The sequence below is a fragment of the Hippocampus zosterae genome, chromosome 12 (genome assembly GCF_025434085.1).
Source record: "Hippocampus zosterae strain Florida chromosome 12, ASM2543408v3, whole genome shotgun sequence".
Classification (NCBI taxonomy): Eukaryota; Metazoa; Chordata; class Actinopteri; order Syngnathiformes; family Syngnathidae; genus Hippocampus; species Hippocampus zosterae.
The window spans coordinates 23,489,714-23,516,466 of NC_067462.1; the positions used below are offsets into that span (position 1 = coordinate 23,489,714).

At 57.6% G+C, this 26,753-nt stretch overlaps 13 non-coding genes and 2 pseudogenes across 13 annotated transcripts; all 15 read right to left on the minus strand.

Annotated features, from left to right (window-relative positions):
* Positions 1–355: 355 nt before the first annotated feature.
* Positions 356–474, minus strand: LOC127612237 (5S ribosomal RNA). Its single transcript, XR_007965670.1, has one exon. It is a non-coding gene; the product is annotated as a 5S ribosomal RNA (ribosomal RNA).
* A 479-nt stretch (positions 475–953) lies between these two features.
* On the minus strand, positions 954–1,072 carry LOC127612423 (5S ribosomal RNA). The gene has a single exon (XR_007965846.1). It is a non-coding gene; the product is annotated as a 5S ribosomal RNA (ribosomal RNA).
* A 479-nt stretch (positions 1,073–1,551) lies between these two features.
* On the minus strand, positions 1,552–1,670 carry LOC127612424 (5S ribosomal RNA). The gene has a single exon (XR_007965847.1). It is a non-coding gene; the product is annotated as a 5S ribosomal RNA (ribosomal RNA).
* A 479-nt stretch (positions 1,671–2,149) lies between these two features.
* Positions 2,150–2,268, minus strand: LOC127612425 (5S ribosomal RNA). Its single transcript, XR_007965848.1, has one exon. It is a non-coding gene; the product is annotated as a 5S ribosomal RNA (ribosomal RNA).
* Positions 2,269–2,747: 479 nt separating this feature from the next.
* LOC127612306 (5S ribosomal RNA) lies at positions 2,748–2,866 on the minus strand. The gene has a single exon (XR_007965740.1). It is a non-coding gene; the product is annotated as a 5S ribosomal RNA (ribosomal RNA).
* A 479-nt stretch (positions 2,867–3,345) lies between these two features.
* On the minus strand, positions 3,346–3,464 carry LOC127612259 (5S ribosomal RNA). The gene has a single exon (XR_007965692.1). It is a non-coding gene; the product is annotated as a 5S ribosomal RNA (ribosomal RNA).
* Positions 3,465–3,942: 478 nt separating this feature from the next.
* Positions 3,943–4,051, minus strand: LOC127612365 (uncharacterized; annotated as a pseudogene).
* A 479-nt stretch (positions 4,052–4,530) lies between these two features.
* Positions 4,531–4,649, minus strand: LOC127612426 (5S ribosomal RNA). The gene has a single exon (XR_007965849.1). It is a non-coding gene; the product is annotated as a 5S ribosomal RNA (ribosomal RNA).
* A 479-nt stretch (positions 4,650–5,128) lies between these two features.
* LOC127612420 (5S ribosomal RNA) lies at positions 5,129–5,247 on the minus strand. Its single transcript, XR_007965844.1, has one exon. It is a non-coding gene; the product is annotated as a 5S ribosomal RNA (ribosomal RNA).
* Positions 5,248–5,725: 478 nt separating this feature from the next.
* LOC127612325 (5S ribosomal RNA) lies at positions 5,726–5,844 on the minus strand. Its single transcript, XR_007965758.1, has one exon. It is a non-coding gene; the product is annotated as a 5S ribosomal RNA (ribosomal RNA).
* Positions 5,845–6,324: 480 nt separating this feature from the next.
* Positions 6,325–6,443, minus strand: LOC127612253 (5S ribosomal RNA). The gene has a single exon (XR_007965687.1). It is a non-coding gene; the product is annotated as a 5S ribosomal RNA (ribosomal RNA).
* A 479-nt stretch (positions 6,444–6,922) lies between these two features.
* Positions 6,923–7,041, minus strand: LOC127612335 (5S ribosomal RNA). The gene has a single exon (XR_007965768.1). It is a non-coding gene; the product is annotated as a 5S ribosomal RNA (ribosomal RNA).
* A 480-nt stretch (positions 7,042–7,521) lies between these two features.
* Positions 7,522–7,640, minus strand: LOC127612261 (5S ribosomal RNA). The gene has a single exon (XR_007965694.1). It is a non-coding gene; the product is annotated as a 5S ribosomal RNA (ribosomal RNA).
* Positions 7,641–8,050: 410 nt separating this feature from the next.
* Positions 8,051–8,168, minus strand: LOC127612360 (uncharacterized; annotated as a pseudogene).
* Positions 8,169–8,648: 480 nt separating this feature from the next.
* LOC127612355 (5S ribosomal RNA) lies at positions 8,649–8,767 on the minus strand. The gene has a single exon (XR_007965789.1). It is a non-coding gene; the product is annotated as a 5S ribosomal RNA (ribosomal RNA).
* Positions 8,768–26,753: the final 17,986 nt, after the last annotated feature.

Genomic DNA, 26,753 nt, shown 5'->3' on the forward strand with positions numbered 1-26,753 from the left:
CTCCCGTGGTGGTTTGAGCGCGCAGCCTGTCAGGCTCGCATACGGTCCTCTGCGAGCGCGCAGATGCGGTATTTGATGTCTGTTGCAAAAGTGGGCTTTTCCAGTGGAGGTGCAAAGGCATCCAGCAGGCGGAAATCCCAAGCTGTTTCATGTCCAAGTGCTATCATTACCGATTCCCGTGCAGACGGCTCCCTCTGTTGGACATTAATTTTATTCCAAAGAGACGTTGATCTGTCAAATCAACGTGAAGGAAACGATTTCAAACCACAGGATAAGTGAAAGTTGAATGACGAATGAATGCCAAAATTTTTGGAAAGAGCAGTGAATCGTGTTGAGAATTGGAGGTGGGTGCAAAAGCTTACAGCACCTGGTATTCCCAGGCGGTCTCCCATCCAAGTACTAACCAGGCCCGACCCTGCTTAGCTTCCGAGATCAGACGAGATCGGGCGTTCTCAGGGTAGTATGGCCGTAAGCGAGGGAAAACGTGAAAATTGTCCCCTTTATAGCAGACAAGGCACTTGCGGGTCGGGGATGGAGTAGTGGGGTGATTTTTTTTTTCATTTAATGACCTCCTCCCGAGAGCACGAAGGAGGGGCCCGCTCCCGTGGTGGTTTGAGCGCGCAGCCTGTCAGGCTCGCATACGGTCCTCTGCGAGCACGCAGATGCAGTATTTGATGTTTGTTGCAAAAGTGGGCTTTTCCAGTGGAGGTGCAAAGGCATCCAGCAGGCGGAAATCCCAAGCTGTTTCATGTCCAAGTGCTATCATGACCGACCCCGTGCAGACGGCTCCCTCTGTTGGACATTAATTTTATTCCAAAGAGACGTTGATCTGTCAAATCAACGTGAAGGAAACGATTTCAAACCACAGGATAAGTGAAAGTTGAATGACTAATGAAAGCCAAAATTTTTGGAAAGAGCAGTGAATCGTGTGGAGAATTGGAGGTGGGTGCAAAAGCTTACAGCACCTGGTATTCCCAGGCGGTCTCCCATCCAAGTACTAACCAGGCCCGACCCTGCTTAGCTTCCGAGATCGGACGAGATCGGGCGTTCTCAGGGTAGTATGGCCGTAAGCGAGGGAAAAAGTGAAAATTGTCCCCTTTATAGCAGACAGGGCACTTGCGGGTCGGGGATGGAGTAGTGGGGTGATTTTTTTTTCATTTAATGACCTCCTCCCGAGAGCACGAAGGAGGGGCCCGCTCCCGTGGTGGTTTGAGCGCGCAGCCTGTCAGGCTCGCATACGGTCCTCTGCGAGCACGCAGATGCAGTATTTGATGTTTGTTGCAAAAGTGGGCACTTCCAGTGGAGGTGCAAAGGCATCCAGCAGGCGGAAATCCCAAGCTGCTTCATGTCCAAGTGCTATCATGACCGATCCCAGTGCAGATGGCTCCCTCTGTTGGACATTAATTTTATTCCAAAGAGACTTTGATCTGTCAAATCAACGTGAAGGAAACGATTTCAAACCACAGGATAAGTGAAAGTTGAATGACGAATGAATGCCAAAATTTTTGGAAAGAGCAGTGAATCGTGTTGAGAATTGGAGGTGGGTGCAAAAGCTTACAGCACCTGGTATTCCCAGGCGGTCTCCCATCCAAGTACTAACCAGGCCCGACCCTGCTTAGCTTCCGAGATCGGACGAGATCGGGCGTTCTCAGGGTAGTATGGCCGTAAGCGAGGGAAAAAGTGAAAATTGTCCCCTTTATAGCAGACACGGCACTTGCGGGTCGGGGATGGAGTAGTGGGGTGATTTTTTTTTCATTTAATAACCTCCTCCCGAGAGCACGAAGGAGGGGCCCGCTCCCGGGGTGGTTTGAGCGCGCAGCCTGTCAGGCTCGCATACGGTCCTCTGCGAGCGCGCAGATGCGGTATTTGATGTTTGTTGCAAAAGTGGGCTTTTCCAGTGGAGGTGCAAAGGCATCCAGCAGGCGGAAATCCCAAGCTGCTTCATGTCCAAGTGCTATCATGACCGATCCCAGTGCAGATGGCTCCCTCTGTTGGACATTAATTTTATTCCAAAGAGACTTTGATCTGTCAAATCAACGTGAAGGAAACGATTTCAAACCACAGGATAAGTGAAAGTTGAATGACGAATGAATGCCAAAATTTTTGGAAAGAGCAGTGAATCGTGTTGAGAATTGGAGGTGGGTGCAAAAGCTTACAGCACCTGGTATTCCCAGGCGGTCTCCCATCCAAGTACTAACCAGGCCCGACCCTGCTTAGCTTCCGAGATCGGACGAGATCGGGCGTTCTCAGGGTAGTATGGCCGTAAGCGAGGGAAAAAGTGAAAATTGTCCCCTTTATAGCAGACACGGCACTTGCGGGTCGGGGATGGAGTAGTGGGGTGATTTTTTTTTCATTTAATAACCTCCTCCCGAGAGCACGAAGGAGGGGCCCGCTCCCGGGGTGGTTTGAGCGCGCAGCCTGTCAGGCTCGCATACGGTCCTCTGCGAGCGCGCAGATGCGGTATTTGATGTTTGTTGCAAAAGTGGGCTTTTCCAGTGGAGGTGCAAAGGCATCCAGCAGGCGGAAATCCCAAGCTGTTTCATGTCCAAGTGCTATCATGACCGATCCCCGTGCAGACGGCTCCCTCTGTTGGACATTAATTTTATTCCAAAGAGACGTTGATCTGTCAAATCAACGTGAAGGAAACGATTTCAAACCACAGGATAAGTGAAATTTGAATGAAGAATGAAAGCCAAAATTTTTGGAAAGAGCAGTGAATCGTGTTGAGAATTGAAGGTGGGTGCAAAAGCTTACAGCACCTGGTATTCCCAGGCGGTCTCCCATCCAAGTACTAACCAGGCCCTACGCTGCTTAGCTTCCGAGATCGGACGAGATCGGGCATTCTCAGGGTAGTATGGCCGTAAGCGAGGGAAAACGTGAAAATTGTCCCCTTTATAGCAGACAAGGCACTTGCGGGTCGGGGATGGAGTAGTGGGGTGATTTTTTTTTCATTTAATGACCTCCTCCCGAGAGCACGAAGGAGGGGCCCGCTCCCGTGGTGGTTTGAGCGCGCAGCCTGTCAGGCTCGCATACGGTCCTCTGCGAGCGCGCAGAGGCTGTACTTGATGTCTGTTGCAAAAGTGGGCTTTTCCAGTGGAGGTGCAAAGGCATCCAGCAGGCGGAAATCCCAAGCTGTTTCATGTCCAAGTGCTATCATTACCGATTCCCGTGCAGACGGCTCCCTCTGTAGGACATTAATTTTATTCCAAAGAGACGTTGATCTGTCAAATCAACGTGAAGGAAACGATTTCAAACCACAGGATAAGTGAAAGTTGAATGACTAATGAAAGCCAAAATTTTTGGAAAGAGGAGTGAATCGTGTTGAGAATTGGAGGTGGGTGCAAAAGCTTACAGCACCTGGTATTCCCAGGCGGTCTCCCATCCAAGTACTAACCAGGCCCGACCCTGCTTAGCTTCCAAGATCGGACGAGATCGGGCGTTCTCAGGGTAGTATGGCCGTAAGCGAGGGAAAACGTGAAAATTGTCCCCTTTATAGCAGACAAGGCACTTGCGGGTCGGGGATGGAGTAGTGGGGTGATTTTTTTTCATTTAATGACCTCCTCCCGAGAGCACGAAGGAGGGGCCCGCTCCCGTGGTGGTTTGAGCGCGCAGCCTGTCAGGCTCGCATACGGTCCTCTGCGAGCACGCAGATGCGGTATTTGATGTTTGTTGCAAAAGTGGGCTTTTCCAGTGGAGGTGCAAAGGCATCCAGCAGGCAGAAATCCCAAGCTGCTTCATGTCCAAGTGCTATCATGACCGATCCCCGTGCAGACGGCTCCCTCTGTTGGACATTAATTTTATTCCAAAGAGACGTTGATCTGTCAAATCAACGTGAAGGAAACGATTTCAAACCACAGGATAAGTGAAAGTTGAATGACGAATGAATGCCAAAATTTTTGGAAAGAGCAGTGAATCGTGTTGAGAATTGGAGGTGGGTGCAAAAACTTACAGCACCTGGTATTCCCAGGCGGTCTCCCATCCAAGTACTAACCTGGCCCGACCCTGCTTAGCTTCCGAGATCGGACGTTCTCAGGGTAGTATGGCCGTTAGCAAGGGAAAAAGCGAAAATTGTCCTCTTTATAGCAGACAGGGCACTTCTGGGTCGGGGGTGGAGTAGTGGGGTGATTTTTTTTCATTTAATAAACCTCCTCCGGAGTGCACAAAGGAGGGGCCCGCTCCCGTGGTGGTTTGAGCGCGCAGCCTGTCAGGCTCGCATACGGTCCTCTGCGAACACGCAGAGGCTGTACTTGATGTCTGTTGCAAAAGTTGGCTTTTCCAGTGGAGGTGCAAAAGCATCCAGCAGGCGGAAATCCCAAGCTGCTTCATGTCCAAGTGCTATCATTACCGATCCCCGTGCAGACGGCTCCCTCTGTTGGACATTAATTTTATTCCAAAGAGACGTTGATCTGTCAAATCAACGTGAAGGAAACGATTTCAAACCACAGGATAAGTGAAAGTTGAATGACGAATGAATGCCAAAATTTTTGGAAAGAGCAGTGAATCGTGTTGTGAATTGGAGGTGGGTGCAAAAGCTTACAGCACCTGGTATTCCCAGGCGGTCTCCCATCCAAGTACTAACCAGGCCCGACCCTGCTTAGCTTCCGAGATCGGACGAGATCGGGCGTTCTCAGGGTAGTATGGCCGTAAGCGAGGGAAAACGCGAAAATTGTCCTCTTTATAGCAGACAGGGCACTTCTGGGTCGGGGGTGGAGTAGTGGGGTGATTTTTTTTCATTTAATAAACCTCCTCCGGAGTGCACAAAGGAGGGGCCCGCTCCCGTGGTGGTTTGAGCGCGCAGCCTGTCAGGCTCGCATACGGTCCTCTGCGAACACGCAGAGGCTGTACTTGATGTCTGTTGCAAAAGTTGGCTTTTCCAGTGGAGGTGCAAAAGCATCCAGCAGGCGGAAAGCCCAAGCTGCTTCATGTCCAACTGCTATCATTACCGATCCACGTGCAGACGGCTCCCTCTGTTGGACATTAATTTTATTCCAAAGAGACGTTGATCTGTCAAATCAACGTGAAGGAAACGATTTCAAACCACAGGATAAGTGAAAGTTGAATGACTAATGAAAGCCAAAATTTTTGGAAAGAGCAGTGAATCGTGTTGAGAATTGGAGGTGGGTGCAAAAGCTTACGGCACCTGGTATTCCCAGGCGGTCTCCCATCCAAGTACTAACCAGGCCCGACCCTGCTTAGCTTCCGAGATCGGACGAGATCGGGCGTTCTCAGGGTAGTATGGCCGTAAGCGAGGGAAAACGTGAAAATTGTCCCCTTTATAGCAGACAGGGCACTTGCGGGTCGGGGATAGAGTAGTGGGGTGATTTTTTTTTCATTTAATGACCTCCTCCCGAGAGCACGAAGGAGGGGCCCGCTCCCGTGGTGGTTGGAGCGCGCAGCCTGTCAGGCTCGCATACGGTCCTCTGCGAGCACGCAGAGGCTGTACTTGATGTCTGTTGCAAAAGTTGGCTTTTCCAGTGGAGGTGCAAAAGCATCCAGCAGGCGGAAATCCCAAGCTGCTTCATGTCCAAGTGCTATCATGACCGACCCCGTGCAGACGGCTCCCTCTGTTGGACATTAATTTTATTCCAAAGAGACGTTGATCTGTCAAATCAACGTGAAGGAAACGATTTCAAACCACAGGATAAGTGAAAGTTGAATGACGAATGAAAGCCAAAATTTTTGGAAAGAGCAGTGAATCGTGTTGAGAATTGGAGGTGGGTGCAAAAGCTTACAGCACCTGGTATTCCCAGGCGGTCTCCCATCCAAGTACTAACCAGGCCCGACGCTGCTTAGCTTCCGAGATCGGACGAGATCGGGCATTCTCAGGGTAGTATGGCCGTAAGCGAGGGAAAATGTGAAAATTGTCCCCTTTATAGCAGACAAGGCACTTGCGGGTCGGGGATGGAGTAGTGGGGTGATTTTTTTTTTCATTTAATGACCTCCTCCCGAGAGCACGAAGGAGGGGCCCGCTCCCGTGGTGGTTGGAGCGCGCAGCCTGTCAGGCTCGCATACGGTCCTCTGCGAGCGCGCAGATGCGGTATTTGATGTTTGTTGCAAAAGTGGGCTTTTCCAGTGGAGGTGCAAAGGCATCCAGCAGGCGGAAATCCCAAGCTGTTTCATGTCCAAGTGCTATCATGACCGATCCCCGTGCAGACGGCTCCCTCTGTTGGACATTAATTTTATTCCAAAGAGACGTTGATCTGTCAAATCAACGTGAAGGAAACGACTTCAAACCACAGGATAAGTGAAAGTTGAATGACGAATGAATGCCAAAATTTTTGGAAAGAGCAGTGAATCGTGTTGAGAATTGGAGGTGGGTGCAAAAGCTAACAGCACCTGGTATTCCCAGGCGGTCTCCCATCCAAGTACTAACCAGGCCCGACCCTGCTTAGCTTCCGAGATCGGACGAGATCGGGCGTTCTCAGGGTAGTATGGCCGTAAGCGAGGGAAAACGCGAAAATTGTCCTCTTTATAGCAGACAGGGCACTTCTGGGTCGGGGGTGGAGTAGTGGGGTGATTTTTTTTCATTTAATAAACCTCCTCCGGAGTGCACAAAGGAGGGGCCCGCTCCCGTGGTGGTTGGAGCGCGCAGCCTGTCAGGCTCGCATACGGTCCTCTGCGAGCGCGCAGATGCGGTATTTGATGTTTGTTGCAAAAGTGGGCTTTTCCAGTGGAGGTGCAAAGGCATCCAGCAGGCGGAAATCCCAAGCTGCTTCATGTCCAAGTGCTATCATGACCGATCCCCGTGCAGACGGCTCCCTCTGTTGGACATTAATTTTATTCCAAAGAGACGTTGATCTGTCAAATCAACTTGAAGGAAACGATTTCAAACCACAGGATAAGTGAAAGTTGAATGACGAATGAATGCCAAAATTTTTGGAAAGAGCAGTGAATCGTGTTGAGAATTGGAGGTGGGTGCAAAAGCTTACAGCACCTGGTATTCCCAGGCGGTCTCCCATCCAAGTACTAACCAGGCCCGACCCTGCTTAGATTCCGAGATCGGACAAGATCGGGCGTTCTCAGGGTAGTATGGCCGTAAGCGAGGGAAAACGTGAAAATTGTCCCCTTTATAGCAGACAAGGCACTTGCGGGTCGGGGATGGAGGAGTGGGGTGATTTTTTTTTTCATTTAATGACCTCCTCCCGAGAGCACGAAGGAGGGGCCCGCTCCCGTGGTGGTTGGAGCGCGCAGCCTGTCAGGCTCGCATACGGTCCTCTGCGAGCACGCAGATGCGGTATTTGATGTTTGTTGCAAAAGTGGGCTTTTCCAGTGGAGGTGCAAAGGCATCCAGCAGGCGGAAATCCCAAGCTGCTTCATGTCCAAGTGCTGTCATGACCGATCCCCGTGCAGACGGCTACCTCTGTTGGACATTAATTTTATTCCAAAGAGACGTTGATCTGTCAAATCAACGTGAAGGAAACGATTTCAAACCACAGGATAAGTGAAAGTTGAATGACTAATGAAAGCCAAAATTTTTGGAAAGAGCAGTGCATCGTATTGAGAATTGGAGGTGGGTGCAAGATCTTACAGCACCTGGTATTCCCAGGCGGTCTCCCATCCAAGTACTAACCAGGCCCGACCCTGCTTAGCTTCCGAGATCGGACGAGATCGGGCGTTCTCAGGGTAGTATGGCCGTAAGCGAGGGAAAATGTGAAAATTGTCCCCTTTATAGCAGACAAGGCACTTGCGGGTCGGGGATGGAGTAGTGGGGTGATTTTTTTTTTCATTTAATGACCTCCTCCCGAGAGCACGAAGGAGGGGCCCGCTCCCGTGGTGGTTTGAAAAGTGGGCTTTTCCAGTGGAGGTGCAAAGGCATCCAGCAGGCGGAAATCCCAAGCTGCTTCATGTCCAAGTGCTATCATGACCGATCCCCGTGCAGACGGCTCCCTCTGTTGGACATTAATTTTATTCCAAAGAGACGTTGATCTGTCAAATCAACGTGAAGGAAACGATTTAAAACCACAGGATAAGTGAAAGTTGAATGACTAATGAAAGCCAAAATTTTTGGAAAGAGCAGTGAATCGTGTTGAGAATTGGAGGTGGGTGCAAAAGCTTACAGCACCTGGTATTCCCAGGCGGTCTCCCATCCAAGTACTAACAAGGCCGGACCCTGCTTAGCTTCCGAGATCGGACGAGATCGGGCGTTCTCAGGGTAGTATGGCCTAAGCGAGGGAAGAAGTGAAAATTGTCCCCTTTATAGCAGACAAGGCACTTGAGGGTCGGGGATGGAGTAGTGGGGTGATTTTTTTTTTCATTTAATGACCTCCTCCCGAGAGCACGAAGGAGGGGCCCGCTCCCGTGGTGGTTGGAGCGCGCAGCCTGTCAGGCTCGCATACGGTCCTCTGCGAGCACGCAGATGCGGTATTTGATGTTTGTTGCAAAAGTGGGCTTTTCCAGTGGAGGTGCAAAGGCATCCAGCAGGCGGAAATCCCAAGCTGCTTCATGTCCAAGTGCTATCATGACCGATCCCCGTGCAGACGGCTCCCTCTGTTGGACATTAATTTTATTCCAAAGAGACGTTGATCTGTCAAATCAACGTGAAGGAAACGATTTCAAACCACAGGATAAGTGAAAGTTGAATGACGAATGAATGCCAAAATTTTTGGAAAGAGCAGTGAATCGTGTTGAGAATTGGAGGTGGGTGCAAAACCTTACAGCACCTGGTATTCCCAGGCGGTCTCCCATCCAAGTACTAACCAGGCCCGACGCTGCTTAGCTTCCGATATCGGACGAGATCGGGCGTTCTCAGGGTAGTATGGCCGTAAGCGAGGGAAAACGCGAAAATTGTCCTCTTTATAGCAGACAGGGCACTTGTGGGTCGGGGGTGGAGTAGTGGGGTGATTTTTTTTTTCATTTAATAAACCTCCTCCGGAGTGCACAAAGGAGGGACCCGCTCCCGTGGTGGTTTGAGCGCGCAGCCTGTCAGGCTCGCATACGGTCCTCTGCGAGCACGCAGATGCAGTATTTGATGTTTGTTGCAAAAGTGGGCTTTTCCAGTGGAGGTGCAAAGGCATCCAGCAGGCGGAAATCCCAAGCTGTTTCATGTCCAAGTGCTATCATGACCGACCCCGTGCAGACGGCTCCCTCTGTTGGACATTAATTTTATTCCAAAGAGACGTTGATCTGTCAAATCAACGTGACCTGCTGCCCGCCACAATCGCCGCCGGGCCGGCCCGCACCCCGCCATTGAGACTGAACGGGGATTATTATTTTTTTAACTCGGCCGCCGGGCCGGGGCGGGCATCGCCCCCGGTACCTCCGGCCGCTACTATTTCCGCGGGCCGCGTTCCAACACTATTAACCCCGGCCAAGAGGCCTCTTCCCCAGCCACACTCGGCCACCGGGCCGGCCCGCACCCTGCATTTGAGACTGAACGGGGATTATTTATTTTTTTAACTTGGCCGCCGGGCCGTGGCGGGCATCGCCCCCGGTACCTCCAGCCGCTACTATTTCCGCGGGCCGCTTTCCAACACTATTCACCCCGGCCAAGAGGCCTCTTCCCCGGCCACACTCGTCCGCCGGGCCGGCCCGCACCCCGCCATTGAGACTGCACGGGAATTATTATTTTTTTTATCTCTCAAACTGTCCAAGAGGCCTGCTGCCCGCCGCACTCGCCGCCGGGCCGGCCCGCACCCCGCCATTGACTCTGCATGGGGATTATTTTTTTTTTATCTCTCAACCTGTCCAAGAGGCCTGCTGCCCGCCGCAATCGCCGCCGGGCCGGCCCGCACCCTGCCATTGAGACTGAACGGGGATTATTTATTTTTTTTAACTTGGCCGCCGGGCCGGGGCGGGCATCACCCCCGGTACCTCCAGCCGCTACTATTTCCGCGGGCCGCGTTCCAACACTATTCACCCCGGCCAAGAGGCCTATTCCCCGGCCCGCACCCCGCCATTGAGACTGCACGGGAATTATTATTTTTTTATCTCTCAACCTGTCCAAGAGGCCTGCTGCCCGCCGCACTCGCCGCCGGGCAGGCCCGCACCCCGCCATTGAGACTGAACGGGGATTATTATTTTTTTATCTCTCAACCTGTCCAAGAGGCCTGCTGCCCGCCGCAATCGCCGCCGGGCCGGCCCGCACCCCGCCATTGAGACTAAACGGGGATTATTATTTTTTTTAACTCGGCCGCCGGGCCGGGGCGGGCTTCGCCCCCGGTACCTCCAGCCGCTACTATTTCCGCGGGCTGCGTTACAACACTATTCACCCCGGCCAAGAGGCCTCTTCCCCGGCCACACTCGTCCGCCTGGCCGGCCCGCACCCCGCCATTGAGACTGCACGGGAATTATTATTTTTTTATCTCTCAACCTGTCCAAGAGGCCTGCTGCCCGCCGCACTCGCCGCCGGGCAGGCCCGCACCCCGCCATTGAGACTGCACGGGAATTATTATTTTTTTATCTCTCAACCTGTCCAAGAGGCCTGCTGCCCGCCGCAATCGCCGCCGGGCCGGCCCGCACCCCGCCATTGAGACTGAACGGGGATTATTATTTTTTTTAACTCGGCCGCCGGGCCGGGGCGGGCATCGCCCCCGGTACCTCCAGCCGCTACTATTTCCGCGGGCCGCGTTCCAACACTATTAACCCCGGCCAAGAGGCCTCTTCCCCGGCCACACTCGGCCACCGGGCCGGCCCGCACCCTGCCATTGAGACTGAACGGGGATTATTTATTTTTTTAACTTGGCCGCCGGGCCGGGGCGGGCATCGCCCCCGGTACCTCCAGCCGCTACTATTTACGCGCGCCGCGTTCCAACATATTCACCCCGGCCAAGAGGCCTCTTCCCCGGCCACACTCGTCCGCCGGGCCGGCCCGCACCCCGCCATTGAGACTGCATGGGAATTATTATTTTTATATCTCTCAACCTGTCCAAGAGGCCTGCTGCCCGCCGCAATCGCCGCCGGGCCGGCCCGCACCCTGCCATTGAGACTGAACGGGGATTATTTATTTTTTTAACTTGGCCGCCGGCCCGGGGCGGGCATCGCCCCCGGTACCTCCAGCCGCTACTATTTCCGCGGGCCGTGTTCCAACACTATTCACCCCGGCCAAGAGGCCTATTCCCCGCCCCGCACCCCGCCATTGAGACTGCATGGGAATTATTATTTTTTTATCTCTCAACCTGTCCAAGAGGCCTGCTGCCCGCCGCAATCGCCGCCGGGCCGGCCCGCACCCTGCCATTGAGACTGAACGGGAATTATTATTTTTTTATCTCTCAACCTGTCCAAGAGGCCTGCTGCCCGCCGCACTCGCCGCCGGGCCGGCCCGCACCCCGCCATTGAGACTGAACGGGGATTATTATTTTTTTTAACTCGGCCTCCGGGCCGGGGCGGGCTTCGCCCCCGGTACCTCCAGCCGCTTCTATTTACGCGCGCCGCGTTCCAACATATTCACCCCGGCCAAGAGGCCTCTTCCCCGGCCACACTCGTCCGCCGGGCCGGCCCGCACCCCGCCATTGAGACTGCACGGGAATTATTATTTTTTTATCTCTCAACCTGTCCAAGAGGCCTGCTGCCCGCCGCACTCGCCGCCGGGCCGGCCCGCACCCCGCCATTGAGACTGCATGGGAATTATTATTTTTTTATCTCTCAACCTGTCCAAGAGAACTGCTGCCCGCCGCAATCGCCGCCGGGCCGGCCCGCACCCTGCCATTGAGACTGAACGGGGATTATTTATTTTTTTTAACTTGGCCGCCGGGCCGGGGCGGGCATCGCCCCCGGTACCTCCAGCCGCTACTATTTCCGCGGGCCGTGTTCCAACACTATTCACCCCGGCCAAGAGGCCTATTCCCCGGCCCGCACCCTGCCATTGAGACTGCACGGGAATTATTATTTTTTTATCTCTCAACCTGTCCAAGAGGCCTGCTGCCCGCCGCACTCGCCGCCGGGCCGGCCCGCACCCCGCCATTGAGACTGAACGGGGATTATTATTTTTTTTAACTCGGCCTCCGGGCCGGTGCGGGCTTCGCCCCCGGTACCTCCAGCCGCTTCTATTTACGCGCGCCGCGTTCCAACATATTCACCCCGGCCAAGAGGCCTATTCCCCGCCCCGCACCCCGCCATTGAGACTGCATGGGAATTATTATTTTTTTTATCTCTCAACCTGTCCAAGAGGCCTGCTGCCCGCCGCAATCGCCGCCGGGCCGGCCCGCACCCCGCCATTGAGACTGCACGGGAATTATTATTTTTTTATCTCTCAACCTGTCCAAGAGGCCTGCTGCCCGCCGCACTCGCCGCCGGGCCGGCCCGCACCCTGCCATTGAGACTGAACGGGGATTATTTATTTTTTTAACTTGGCCGCCGGCCCGGGGCGGGCATCGCCCCCGGTACCTCCAGCCGCTACTATTTCCGCGGGCCGTGTTCCAACACTACTCACCCCGGCCAAGAGGCCTATTCCCCGGCCCGCACCCCGCCATTGAGACTGCATGGGAATTATTATTTTTTTATCTCTCAACCTGTCCAAGAGGCCTGCTGCCCGCCGCAATCGCCGCCGGGCCGGCCCGCACCCTGCCATTGAGACTGAACGGGAATTATTATTTTTTTATCTCTCAACCTGTCCAAGAGGCCTGCTGCCCGCCGCACTCGCCGCCGGGCCGGCCCGCACCCCGCCATTGAGACTGAACGGGGATTATTATTTTTTTTAACTCGGCCTCCGGGCCGGGGCGGGCTTCGCCCCCGGTACCTCCAGCCGCTTCTATTTACGCGCGCCGCGTTCCAACATATTCACCCCGGCCAAGAGGCCTATTCCCCGGCCCGCACCCCGCCATTGAGACTGCACGGGAATTATTATTTTTTTATCTCTCAACCTGTCCAAGAGGCCTGCTGCCCGCCGCACTCGCCGCCGGGCCGGCCCGCACCCCGCCATTGAGACTGAACGGGGATTATTATTTTTTTTAACTCGGCCTCCGGGCCGGGGCGGGCTTCGCCCCCGGTACCTCCAGCCGCTTCTATTTACGCGCGCCGCGTTCCAACATATTCACCCCGGCCAAGAGGCCTATTCCCCGGCCCGCACCCCGCCATTGAGACTGCACGGGAATTATTATTTTTTTATCTCTCAACCTGTCCAAGAGGCCTGCTGCCCGCCGCACTCGCCGCCGGGCCGGCCCGCACCCCGCCATTGAGACTGAACGGGGATTATTATTTTTTTTAACTCGGCCTCCGGGCCGGGGCGGGCTTCGCCCCCGGTACCTCCAGCCGCTTCTATTTACGCGCGCCGCGTTCCAACATATTCACCCCGGCCAAGAGGCCTATTCCCCGGCCCGCACCCCGCCATTGAGACTGCATGGGAATTATTATTTTTTTATCTCTCAACCTGTCCAAGAGGCCTGCTGCCCGCCGCAATCGCCGCCGGGCCGGCCCGCACCCTGCCATTGAGACTGAACGGGGATTATTTATTTTTTTAACTTGGCCGCCGGGCCGTGGCGGGCATCGCCGCCGGTACCTCCAGCCGCTACTATTTCCGCGGGCCGTGTTCCAACACTATTCACCCCGGCCAAGAGGCCTATTCCCCGGCCCGCACCCCGCCATTGACTCTGCACGGGAATTATTATTTTTTTATCTCTCAACCTGTCCAAGAGGCCTGCTGCCCGCCGCAATCGCCGCCGGGCCGGCCCGCACCCTGCCATTGAGACTGAACGGGGATTATTTATTTTTTTTAACTTGGCCGCCGGGCCGGGGCGGGCATCACCCCCGGTACCTCCAGCCGCTACTATTTCCGTGGGCCGCGTTCCAACACTATTCACCCCGGCCAAGAGGCCTATTCCCCGGCCCGCACCCCGCCATTGAGACTGCACGGGAATTATTATTTTTTTATCTCTCAACCTGTCCAAGAGGCCTGCTGCCCGCCGCACTCGCTGCCGGGCAGGCCCGCACCCCGCCATTGAGACTGAACGGGGATTATTATTTTTTTATCTCTCAACCTGTCCAAGAGGCCTGCTGCCCGCCGCAATCGCCGCCGGGCCGGCCCGCACTCCGCCATTGAGACTAAACGGGGATTATTATTTTTTTTAACTCGGCCGCCGGGCCGGGGCGGGCTTCGCCCCCGGTACCTCCAGCCGCTACTATTTCCGCGGGCTGCGTTACAACACTATTCACCCCGGCCAAGAGGCCTCTTCCCCGGCCACACTCGTCCGCCTGGCCGGCCCGCACCCCGCCATTGAGACTGCACGGGAATTATTATTTTTGTATCTCTCAACCTGTCCAAGAGGCCTGCTGCCCGCCGCACTCGCCGCCGGGCAGGCCCGCACCCCGCCATTGAGACTGCACGGGAATTATTATTTTTTTATCTCTCAACCTGTCCAAGAGGCCTGCTGCCCGCCGCAATCGCCGCCGGGCCGGCCCGCATCCCGCCATTGAGACTGAACGGGGATTATTATTTTTTTTAACTCGGCCGCCGGGCCGGGGCGGGCATCGCCCCCGGTACCTCCAGCCGCTACTATTTCCGCGGGCCGCGTTCCAACACTATTAACCCCGGCCAAGAGGCCTCTTCCCCGGCCACACTCGGCCACCGGGCCGGCCCGCACCCTGCCATTGAGACTGAACGGGGATTATTTATTTTTTTAACTTGGCCGCCGGGCCGGGGCGGGCATCGCCCCCGGTACCTCCAGCCGCTACTATTTACGCGCGCCGCGTTCCAACATATTCACCCCGGCCAAGAGGCCTCTTCCCCGGCCACACTCGTCCGCCGGGCCGGCCCGCACCCCGCCATTGAGACTGCATGGGAATTATTATTTTTATATCTCTCAACCTGTCCAAGAGGCCTGCTGCCCGCCGCAATCGCCGCCGGGCCGGCCCGCACCCTGCCATTGAGACTGAACGGGGATTATTTATTTTTTTAACTTGGCCGCCGGCCCGGGGCGGGCATCGCCCCCGGTACCTCCAGCCGCTACTATTTCCGCGGGCCGTGTTCCAACACTATTCACCCCGGCCAAGAGGCCTATTCCCCGCCCCGCACCCCGCCATTGAGACTGCATGGGAATTATTATTTTTTTATCTCTCAACCTGTCCAAGAGGCCTGCTGCCCGCCGCAATCGCCGCCGGGCCGGACCGCACCCTGCCATTGAGACTGAACGGGAATTATTATTTTTTTATCTCTCAACCTGTCCAAGAGGCCTTCTGCCCGCCGCACTCGCCGCCGGGCCGGCCCGCACCCCGCCATTGAGACTGCACGGGAATTATTATTTTTTTATCTCTCAACCTGTCCAAGAGGCCTGCTGCCCGCCGCACTCGCCGCCGGGCCGGCCCGCACCCCGCCATTGAGACTGAACGGGGATTATTATTTTTTTTAACTCGGCCTCCGGGCCGGGGCGGGCTTCGCCCCCGGTACCTCCAGCCGCTTCTATTTACGCGCGCCGCGTTCCAACATATTCACCCCGGCCAAGAGGCCTATTCCCCGGCCCGCACCCCGCCATTGAGACTGCATGGGAATTATTATTTTTTATCTCTCAACCTGTCCAAGAGGCCTGCTGCCCGCCGCAATCGCCGCCGGGCCGGCCCGCACCCTGCCATTGAGACTGAACGGGATTATTTATTTTTTTAACTTGGCCGCCGGGCCGGGGCGGGCATCGCCCCCGGTACCTCCAGCCGCTACTATTTCCGCGGGCCGTGTTCCAACACTATTCACCCCGGCCAAGAGGCCTATTCCCCGGCCCGCACCCCGCCATTGAGACTGCACGGGAATTATTATTTTTTTATCTCTCAACCTGTCCAAGAGGCCTGCTGCCCGCCGCACTCGCTGCCGGGCCGGCCCGCACCCCGCCATTGAGACTGAACGGGGATTATTTTTTTTAACTCGGCCTCCGGGCCGGGGCGGGCTTCGCCCCCGGTACCTCCAGCCGCTTCTATTTACGCGCGCCGCGTTCCAACATATTCACCCCGGCCAAGAGGCCTATTCCCCGGCCCGCACCCCGCCATTGAGACTGCATGGGAATTATTATTTTTTTATCTCTCAACCTGTCCAAGAGGCCTGCTGCCCGCCGCAATTGCCGCCGGGCCGGCCCGCACCCTGCCATTGAGACTGAACGGGAATTATTATTTTTTTATCTCTCAACCTGTCCAAGAGGCCTGCTGCCCGCCGCAATCGCCGCCGGGCCGGCCCGCACCCTGCCATTGAGACTGAACGGGGATTATTTATTTTTTTAACTTGGCCGCCGGGCCGGGGCGGGCATCCCCCCGGTACCTCCAGCCGCTACTATTTCCGCGGGCCGTGTTCCAACACTATTCACCCCGGCCAAGAGGCCTATTCCCCGGCCCGCACCCCGCCATTGAGACTGCACGGGAATTATTATTTTTTTATCTCTCAACCTGTCCAAGAGGCCTGCTGCCCGCCGCACTCGCCGCCGGGCCGGCCCGCACCCCGCCATTGAGACTGCATGGGAATTATTATTTTTTTATCTCTCAACCTGTCCAAGAGGCCTGCTGCCCGCCGCAATCGCCGCCGGGCCGGCCCGCACCCTGCCATTGAGACTGAACGGGGATTATTATTTTTTTTAACTCGGCCTCCGGGCCGGGGCGGGCTTCGCCCCCAGTACCTCCAGCCGCTTCTATTTACGCGCGCCGCGTTCCAACATATTCACCCCGGCCAAGAGGCCTATTCCCCGGCCCGCACCCCGCCATTGAGAATGCACGGGAATTATTATTTTTTTATCTCTCAACCTGTCCAAGAGGCCTGCTGCCCGCCGCACTCGCCGCCGGGCCGGCCCGCACCCCGCCATTGAGACTGAACGGGGATTATTATTTTTTTTAACTCGGCCTCCGGGCCGGGGCGGGCTTCGCCCCCGGTACCTCCAGCCGCTTCTATTTACGCGCGCCGCGTTCCAACATATTCACCCCGGCCAAGAGGCCTATTCCCCGGCCCGCACCCCGCCATTGAGACTGCATGGGAATTATTATTTTTTTATCTCTCAACCTGTCCAAGAGGCCTGCTGCCCGCCGCAATTGCCGCCGGGCCGGCCCGCACCCTGCCATTGAGACTGAACGGGAATTATTATTTTTTTATCTCTCAACCTGTCCAAGGGGCCTGCTGCCCGCCGCACTCGCCGCCGGGCCGGCCCGCACCCCGCCATTGAGACTGAACGGGGATTATTATTTTTTTTAACTCGGCCGCCGGGCCGGGGCGGGCAAGGCCCCGGTACCTCCAGCCGCTACTATTTCCGCGGGCCGTGTTCCAACACTATTCACCCCGGCCAAGAGGCCTATTCCCCGGCCCGCACCCCGCCATTGAGACTGCACGGGAATTATTATTTTTTTATCTCTCAACCTGTCCAAGAGGCCTGCTGCCCGCCGCAATCGCCGCCGGGCCGGCCCGCACCCCGCCATTGAGACTGAACGGGGATTATTATTTTTTTTAACTCGGCCTCCGGGCCGGGGCGGGCTTCGCCCCCGGTACCTCCAGCCGCTTCTATTTACGCGCGCCGCGTTCCAACATATTCACCCCGGCCAAGAGGCCTATTCCCCGGCCCGCACCCCGCCATTGAGACTGCACGGGAATTATTATTTTTTTATCTCTCAACCTGTCCAAGAGGCCTGCTGCCCGCCGCAATTGCCGCCGGGCCGGCCCGCACCCTGCCATTGAGACTGAACGGGAATTATTATTTTTTTATCTCTCAACCTGTCCAAGAGGCCTGCTGCCCGCCGCAATCGCCGCCGGGCCGGCCCGCACCCTGCCATTGAGACTGAACGGGGATTATTTATTTTTTTAACTTGGCCGCCGGGCCGGGGCGGGCATCGCCCCCGGTACCTCCAGCCGCTACTATTTCCGCGGGCCGTGTTCCAACACTATTCACCCCGGCCAAGAGGCCTATTCCCCGGCCCGCACCCCGCCATTGAGACTGCACGGGAATTATTATTTTTTTATCTCTCAACCTGTCCAAGAGGCCTGCTGCCCGCCGCACTCGCCGCCGGGCCGGCCCGCACCCCGCCATTGAGACTGAACGGGGATTATTATTTTTTTTAACTCGGCCTCCGGGCCGGGGCGGGCTTCGCCCCCGGTACCTCCAGCCGCTTCTATTTACGCGCGCCGCGTTCCAACATATTCACCCCGGCCAAGAGGCCTATTCCCCGGCCCGCACCCCGCCATTGAGACTGCATGGGAATTATTATTTTTTTATCTCTCAACCTGTCCAAGAGGCCTGCTGCCCGCCGCAATCGCCGCCGGGCCGGCCCGCACCCTGCCATTGAGACTGAACGGGATTATTTATTTTTTTAACTTGGCCGCCGGGCCGGGGCGGGCATCGCCCCCGGTACCTCCAGCCGCTACTATTTCCGCGGGCCGTGTTCCAACACTATTCACCCCGGCCAAGAGGCCTATTCCCCGGCCCGCACCCCGCCATTGAGACTGCACGGGAATTATTATTTTTTTATCTCTCAACCTGTCCAAGAGGCCTGCTGCCCGCCGCACTCGCCGCCGGGCCGGCCCGCACCCCGCCATTGAGACTGAACGGGGATTATTATTTTTTTTAACTCGGCCTCCGGGCCGGGGCGGGCTTCGCCCCCGGTACCTCCAGCCGCTTCTATTTACGCGCGCCGCGTTCCAACATATTCACCCCGGCCAAGAGGCCTATTCCCCGGCCCGCACCCCGCCATTGAGACTGCACGGGAATTATTATTTTTTTATCTCTCAACCTGTCCAAGAGGCCTGCTGCCCGCCGCACTCGCCGCCGGGCCGGCCCGCACCCCGCCATTGAGACTGAACGGGGATTATTATTTTTTTTAACTCGGCCTCCGGGCCGGGGCGGGCTTCGCCACCGGTACCTCCAGCCGCTTCTATTTACGCGCGCCGCGTTCCAACATATTCACCCCGGCCAAGAGGCCTATTCCCCGGCCCGCACCCCGCCATTGAGACTGCAAGGGAATTATTATTTTTTTATCTCTCAACCTGTCCAAGAGGCCTGCTGCCCGCCGCAATTGCCGCCGGGCCGGCCCGCACCCTGCCATTGAGACTGAACGGGAATTATTATTTTTTTATCTCTCAACCTGTCCAAGAGGCCTGCTGCCCGCCGCAATCGCCGCCGGGCCGGCCCGCACCCTGCCATTGAGACTGAACGGGGATTATTTATTTTTTTAACTTGGCCGCCGGGCCGGGGCGGGCTTCGCCCCCGGTACCTCCAGCCGCTTCTATTTACGCTCGCCGCGTTCCAACATATTCACCCCGGCCAAGAGGCCTATTCCCCGGCCACACTCGTCCGCCGGGCCGGCCCGCACCCCGCCGTTGAGACTGCACGGGAATTATTATTTTTATATCTCTCAACCTGTCCAAGAGGCCTGCTGCCCGCCGCAATCGCCGCCGGGCCGGCCCGCACCCTGCCATTGAGACTGAACGGGGATTATTTATTTTTTTAACTTGGCCGCCGGCCCGGGGCGGGCATCGCCCCCGGTACCTCCAGCCGCTACTATTTCCGCGGGCCGTGTTCCAACACTATTCACCCCGGCCAAGAGGCCTATTCCCCGGCCCGCACCCCGCCATTGAGACTGCATGGGAATTATTATTTTTTTATCTCTCAACCTGTCCAAGAGGCCTGCTGCCCGCCGCAATCGCCGCCGGGCCGGCCCGCACCCTGCCATTGAGACTGAACGGGGATTATTTATTTTTTTAACTTGGCCGCCGGGCCGGGGCGGGCATCGCCCCCGGTACCTCCAGCCGCTACTATTTCCGCGGGCCGTGTTCCAACACTATTCACCCCGGCCAAGAGGCCTATTCCCCGGCCCGCACCCCGCCATTGAGACTGCACGGGAATTATTATTTTTTTATCTCTCAACCTGTCCAAGAGGCCTGCTGCCCGCCGCACTCGCCGCCGGGCCGGCCCGCACCCCGCCATTGAGACTGTACGGGGATTATTATTTTTTTTAACTCGGCCGCCGGGCCGGGGCGGGCTTCGCCCCCGGTACCTCCAGCCGCTTCTATTTACGCGCGCCGAGTTCCAAAATATTCACCCCGGCCAAGAGGCCTCTTCCCCGGCCACACTCGTCCGCCGGGCCGGCCCGCACCCCGCCATTGAGACTGCACCGGAATTATTATTTTTTTATCTCTCAACCTGTCCAAGAGGCCTGCTGCCCGCCGCACTCGCCGCCGGGCCGGCCCGCACCCCGCCATTGAGACTGAACGGGGATTATTATTTTTTTTAACTCGGCCTCCGGGCCGGGGCGGGCTTCGCCCCCGTTACCTCCAGCCGCTTCTATTTACGCGCGCCGCGTTCCAACATATTCACCCCGGCAAAGAGGCCTCTTCCCCGGCCACACTCGTCCGCCGGGCCGGCCCGCACCCCGCCATTGAGACTGCACGGGAATTATTATTTTTTTATCTCTCAACCTGTCCAAGAGGCCTGCTGCCCGCCGCAATCGCCGCCGGGCCGGCCCGCACCCTGCCATTGAGACTGAACGGGATTATTTATTTTTTTAACTTGGACGCCGGCCCGGGACGGGCATCGCCCCCGGTACCTCCAGCCGCTACTATTTCCGCGGGCCGTGTTCCAACACTATTCACCCCGGCCAAGAGGCCTATTCCCCGGCCCGCACCCCGCCATTGAAACTGCATGGGAATTATTATTTTTTTATCTCTCAACCTGTCCAAGAGGCCTGCTGCCCGCCGCAATCGCCGCCGGGCCGGCCCGCACCCTGCCATTGAGACTGAACGGGGATTTTTTTTTTTTTTTAACTTGGCCGCCGGGCCGGGGCGGGCATCGCCCCCGGTACCTCCAGCCGCTACTATTTCCGCGGGCCGTGTTCCAACACTATTCACCCCGGCCAAGAGGCCTATTCCCCGGCCCGCACCCCGCCATTGAGACTGCACGGGAATTATTATTTTTTTATCTCTCAACCTGTCCAAGAGGCCTGCTGCCCGCCGCACTCGCCGCCGGGCCGGCCCGCACCCCGCCATTGAGACTGAACGGGGATTATTATTTTTTTTAACTCGGCCTCCGGGCCGGGGCGGGCTTCGCCCCCGGTACCTCCAGCCGCTTCTATTTATGCGCGCCGCGTTCCAACATATTCACCCCGGCCAAGAGGCCTATTCCCCGGCCCGCACCCCGCCATTGAGACTGCATGGGAATTATTATTTTTTTATCTCTCAACCTGTCCAAGAGGCCTGCTGCCCGCCGCAATCGCCGCCGGGCCGGCCCGCACCCTGCCATTGAGACTGAACGGGATTATTTATTTTTTTAACTTGGCCGCCGGGCCGGGGCGGGCATCGCCCCCGGTACCTCCAGCCGCTACTATTTCCGCGGGCCGTGTTCCAACACTATTCACCCCGGCCAAGAGGCCTATTCCCCGGCCCGCACCCCGCCATTGAGACTGCACGGGAATTATTATTTTTTTATCTCTCAACCTGTCCAAGAGGCCTGCTGCCCGCCGCACTCGCCGCCGGGCCGGCCCGCACCCCGCCATTGAGACTGAACGGGGATTATTATTTTTTTTAACTCGGCCTCCGGGCCGGGGCGGGCTTCGCCCCCGGTACCTCCAGCCGCTTCTATTTACGCGCGCCGCGTTCCAACATATTCACCCCGGCCAAGAGGCCTATTCCCCGGCCCGCACCCCGCCATTGAGACTGCACGGGAATTATTATTTTTTTATCTCTCAACCTGTCCAAGAGGCCTGCTGCCCGCCGCACTCGCCGCCGGGCCGGCCCGCACCCTGCCATTGAGACTGAACGGGGATTATTTATTTTTTTAACTTGGCCGCCGGGCCGGGGCGGGCATCGCCCCCGGTACCTCCAGCCGCTACTATTTCCGCGGGCCGTGTTCCAACACTATTCACCCCGGCCAAGAGGCCTATTCCCCGGCCCGCACCCCGCCATTGAGACTGCATGGGAATTATTATTTTTTTATCTCTCAACCTGTCCAAGAGGCCTGCTGCCCGCCGCAATCGCCGCCGGGCCGGCCCGCACCCTGCCATTGAGACTGAACGGGATTATTTATTTTTTTAACTTGGCCGCTGGGCCGGGGCGGGCATCGCCCCCGGTACCTCCAGCCGCTACTATTTCCGCGGGCCGTGTTCCAACACTATTCACCCCGGCCAAGAGGCCTATTCCCCGGCCCGCACCCCGCCATTGAGACTGCACGGGAATTATTATTTTTTTATCTCTCAACCTGTCCAAGAGGCCTGCTGCCCGCCGCACTCGCCGCCGGGCCGGCCCGCACCCCGCCATTGAGACTGAACGGGGATTATTATTTTTTTTAACTCGGCCTCCGGGCCGGGGCGGGCTTCGCCCCCGGTACCTCCAGCCGCTTCTATTTACGCGCGCCGCGTTCCAACATATTCACCCCGGCCAAGAGGCCTATTCACCGGCCCGCACCCCGCCATTGAGACTGCATGGGAATTATTATTTTTTTATCTCTCAACCTGTCCAAGAGGCCTGCTGCCCGCCGCAATCGCCGCCGGGCCGGCCCGCACCCTGCCATTGAGACTGAACGGATTATTTATTTTTTTAACTTGGCCGCCGGGCCGGGGCGGGCATCGCCCCCGGTACCTCCAGCCGCTACTATTTCCGCGGGCCGTGTTCCAACACTATTCACCCCGGCCAAGAGGCCTATTCCCCGGCCCGCACCCCGCCATTGAGACTGCACGGGAATTATTATTTTTTTATCTCTCAACCTGTCCAAGAGGCCTGCTGCCCGCCGCACTCGCCGCCGGGCCGGCCCGCACCCCGCCATTGAGACTGAACGGGGATTATTATTTTTTTTAACTCGGCCTCCGGGCCGGGGCGGGCTTCGCCCCCGGTACCTCCAGCCGCTTCTATTTACGCGCGCCGCGTTCCAACATATTCACCCCGGCCAAGAGGCCTCTTCCCCGGCCACACTCGTCCGCCGGGCCGGCCCGCACCCCGCCATTGAGACTGCACGGGAATTATTATTTTTTTATCTCTCAACCTGTCCAAGAGGCCTGCTGCCCGCCGCACTCGCCGCCGGGCCGGCCCGCACCCCGCCATTGAGACTGAACGGGGATTATTATTTTTTTTAACTCGGCCTCCGGGCCGGGGCGGGCTTCTCCCCCGGTACCTCCAGCCGCTTCTATTTACGCGCGCCGCGTTCCAACATATTCACCCCGGCCAAGAGGCCTCTTCCCCGGCCACACTCGTCCGCCGGGCCGGCCCGCACCCCGCCGTTGAGACTGCACGGGAATTATTATTTTTTTATCTCTCAACCTGTCCAAGAGGCCTGCTGCCCGCCGCACTCGCCGCCGGGCCGGCCCGCACCCCGCCATTGTGACTGACCGGGATTATTATTTTTTTTAACTCGGCCTCCGGGCCGGGGCGGGCTTCGCCCCCGGTACCTCCAGCCGCTTCTATTTACGCCCGCCGCGTTCCAACATATTCACCCCGGCCAAGAGGCCTCTTCCCCGGCCACACTCGTCCGCCGGGCCGGCCCGCACCCCGCCATTGAGACTGCACGGGAATTATTATTTTTATATCTCTCAACCTGTCCAAGAGGCCTGCTGCCCGCCGCAATCGCCGCCGGGCCGGCCCGCACCCTGCCATTGAGACTGAACGGGGATTATTTATTTTTTTAACTTGGCCGCCGGCCCGGGGCGGGCATCGCCCCCGGTACCTCCAGCCGCTACTATTTCCGCGGGCCGTGTTCCAACACTATTCACCCCGGCCAAGAGGCCTATTCCCCGGCCCGCACCCCGCCATTGAGACTGCACGGGAATTATTATTTTTTTATCTCTCAACCTGTCCAAGAGGCCTGCTGCCCGCCGCACTCGCCGCCGGGCCGGCCCGCACCCCGCCATTGAGACTGAACGGGGATTATAATTTTTTTTAACTCGGCCTCCGGGCCGGGGCGGGCTTCGCCCCTGGTACCTCCAGCCGCTTCTATTTACGCGCGCCGCGTTCCAACATATTCACCCCGGCCAAGAGGCCTATTCCCCGGCCCGCACCCCGCCATTGAGACTGCATGGGAATTATTATTTTTTTATCTCTCAACCTGTCCAAGAGGCCTGCTGCCCGCCGCAATCGCCGCCGGGCCGGCCCGCACCCTGCCATTGAGACTGAACGGGAATTATTATTTTTTTATCTCTCAACCTGTCCAAGAGGCCTGCTGCCCGCCGCACTCGCCGCCGGGCCGGCCCGCACCCTGCCATTGAGACTGAACGGGGATTATTTATTTTTTTAACTTGGCCGCCGGCCCGGGGCGGGCATCGCCCCCGGTACCTCCAGCCGCTACTATTTCCGCGGGCCGTGTTCCAACACTATTCACCCCGGCCAAGAGGCCTATTCCCCGGCCCGCACCCCGCCATTGAGACTGCACGGGAATTATTATTTTTTTATCTCTCAACCTGTCCAAGAGGCCTGCTGCCCGCCGCAATCGCCGCCGGGCCGGCCCGCACCCTGCCATTGAGACTGAACGGGGATTATTTATTTTTTTAACTTGGCCGCCGGGCCGGGGCGGGCATCGCCCCCGGTACCTCCAGCCGCTACTATTCCCGCGGGCCGTGTTCCAACACTATTCACCCCGGCCAAGAGGCCTATTCCCCGGCCCGCACCCCGCCATTGAGACTGCACGGGAATTATTATTTTTTTATCTCTCAACCTGTCCAAGAGGCCTGCTGCCCGCCGCACTCGCCGCCTGGCCGGCCCGCACCCCGCCATTGAGACTGAACGGGGATTATTATTTTTTTTAACTCGGCCTCCGGGCCGGGGCGGGCTTCGCCCCCGGTACCTCCAGCCGCTTCTATTTACGCGTGCCGCGTTCCAACATATTCACCCCGGCCAAGAGGCCTATTCCCCGGCCCGCACCCCGCCATTGAGACTGCATGGGAATTATTATTTTTTTATCTCTCAACCTGTCCAAGAGGCCTGCTGCCCGCCGCAATCGCCGCCGGGCCGGCCCGCACCCTGCCATTGAGACTGAACGGGATTATTTATTTTTTTAACTTGGCCGCCGGGCCGGGGCGGGCATCGCCCCCGGTACCTCCAGCCGCTACTATTTCCGCGGGCCGTGTTCCAACACTATTCACCCCGGCCAAGAGGCCTATTCCCCGGCCCGCACCCCGCCATTGAGACTGCACGGGAATTATTATTTTTTTATCTCTCAACCTGTCCAAGAGGCCTGCTGCCCGCCGCAATCGCCGCCGGGCCGGCCCGCACCCCGCCATTGAGACTGCACGGGAATTATTATTTTTTTATCTCTCAACCTGTCCAAGAGGCCTGCTGCCCGCCGCACTCGCCGCCGGGCCGGCCCGCACCCCGCCATTGAGACTGAACGGGGATTATTATTTTTTTTAACTGGGCCTCCGGGCCGGGGCGGGCTTCGCCCCCGGTACCTCCAGCCGCTTCTATTTACGCGCGCCGCGTTCCAACATATTCACCCCGGCCAAGAGGCCTATTCCCCGGCCCGCACCCCGCCATTGAGACTGCATGGGAATTATTATTTTTTTATCTCTCAACCTGTCCAAGAGGCCTGCTGCCCGCCGCACTCGCCGCCGGGCCGGCCCGCACCCTGCCATTGAGACTGAACGGGGATTATTTATTTTTTTAACTTGGCCGCCGGCCCGGGGCGGGCATCGCCCCCGGTACCTCCAGTCGCTACTATTTCCGCGGGCCGTGTTCCAACACTATTCACCCCGGCCAAGAGGCCTATTCCCCGGCCCGCACCCCGCCATTGAGACTGCATGGGAATTATTATTTTTTTATCTCTCAACCTGTCCAAGAGGCCTGCTGCCCGCCGCAATCGCCGCCGGGCCGGCCCGCACCCTGCCATTGAGACTGAACGGGATTATTTATTTTTTTAACTTGGCCGCCGGGCCGGGGCGGGCATCGCCCCCGGTACCTCCAGCCGCTACTATTTCCGCGGGCCGTGTTCCAACACTATTCACCCCGGCCAAGAGGCCTATTCCCCGGCCCGCACCCCGCCATTGAGACTGCACGGGAATTATTATTTTTTTATCTCTCAACCTGTCCAAGAGGCCTGCTGCCCGCCGCAATCGCCGCCGGGCCGGCCCGCACCCCGCCATTGAGACTGCACGGGAATTATTATTTTTTTATCTCTCAACCTGTCCAAGAGGCCTGCTGCCCGCCGCACTCGCCCCGCACCCCGCCATTGAGACTGAACGGGGATTATTATTTTTTTTTAACTGGGCCTCCGGGCCGGGGCGGGCTTCGCCCCCGGTACCTCCAGCCGCTTCTATTTACGCGCGCCGCGTTCCAACATATTCACCCCGGCCAAGAGGCCTATTCCCCGGCCCGCACCCCGCCATTGAGACTGCATGGGAATTATTATTTTTTTATCTCTCAACCTGTCCAAGAGGCCTGCTGCCCGCCGCAATCGCCGCCGGGCCGGCCCGCACCCTGCCATTGAGACTGCACGGGAATTATTATTTTTTTATCTCTCAACCTGTCCAAGAGGCCTGCTGCCCGCCGCACTCGCCGCCGGGCCGGCCCGCACCCTGCCTTTGAGACTGAACGGGGATTATTTATTTTTTTAATTTGGCCGCCGGCCCGGGGCGGGCATCGCCCCCGGTACCTCCAGCCGCTACTATTTCCGCGGGCCGTGTTCCAACACTATTCACCCCGGCCAAGAGGCCTATTCCCCGGCCCGCACCCCGCCATTGAGACTGCACGGGAATTATTATTTTTTTATCTCTCAACCTGTCCAAGAGGCCTGCTGCCCGCCGCAATCGCCGCCGGGCCGGCCCGCACCCTGCCATTGAGACTGAACGGGGATTATTTATTTTTTTAACTTGGCCGCCGGGCCGGGGCGGGCATCGCCCCCGGTACCTCCAGCCGCTACTATTCCCGCGGGCCGTGTTCCAACACTATTCACCCCGGCAAA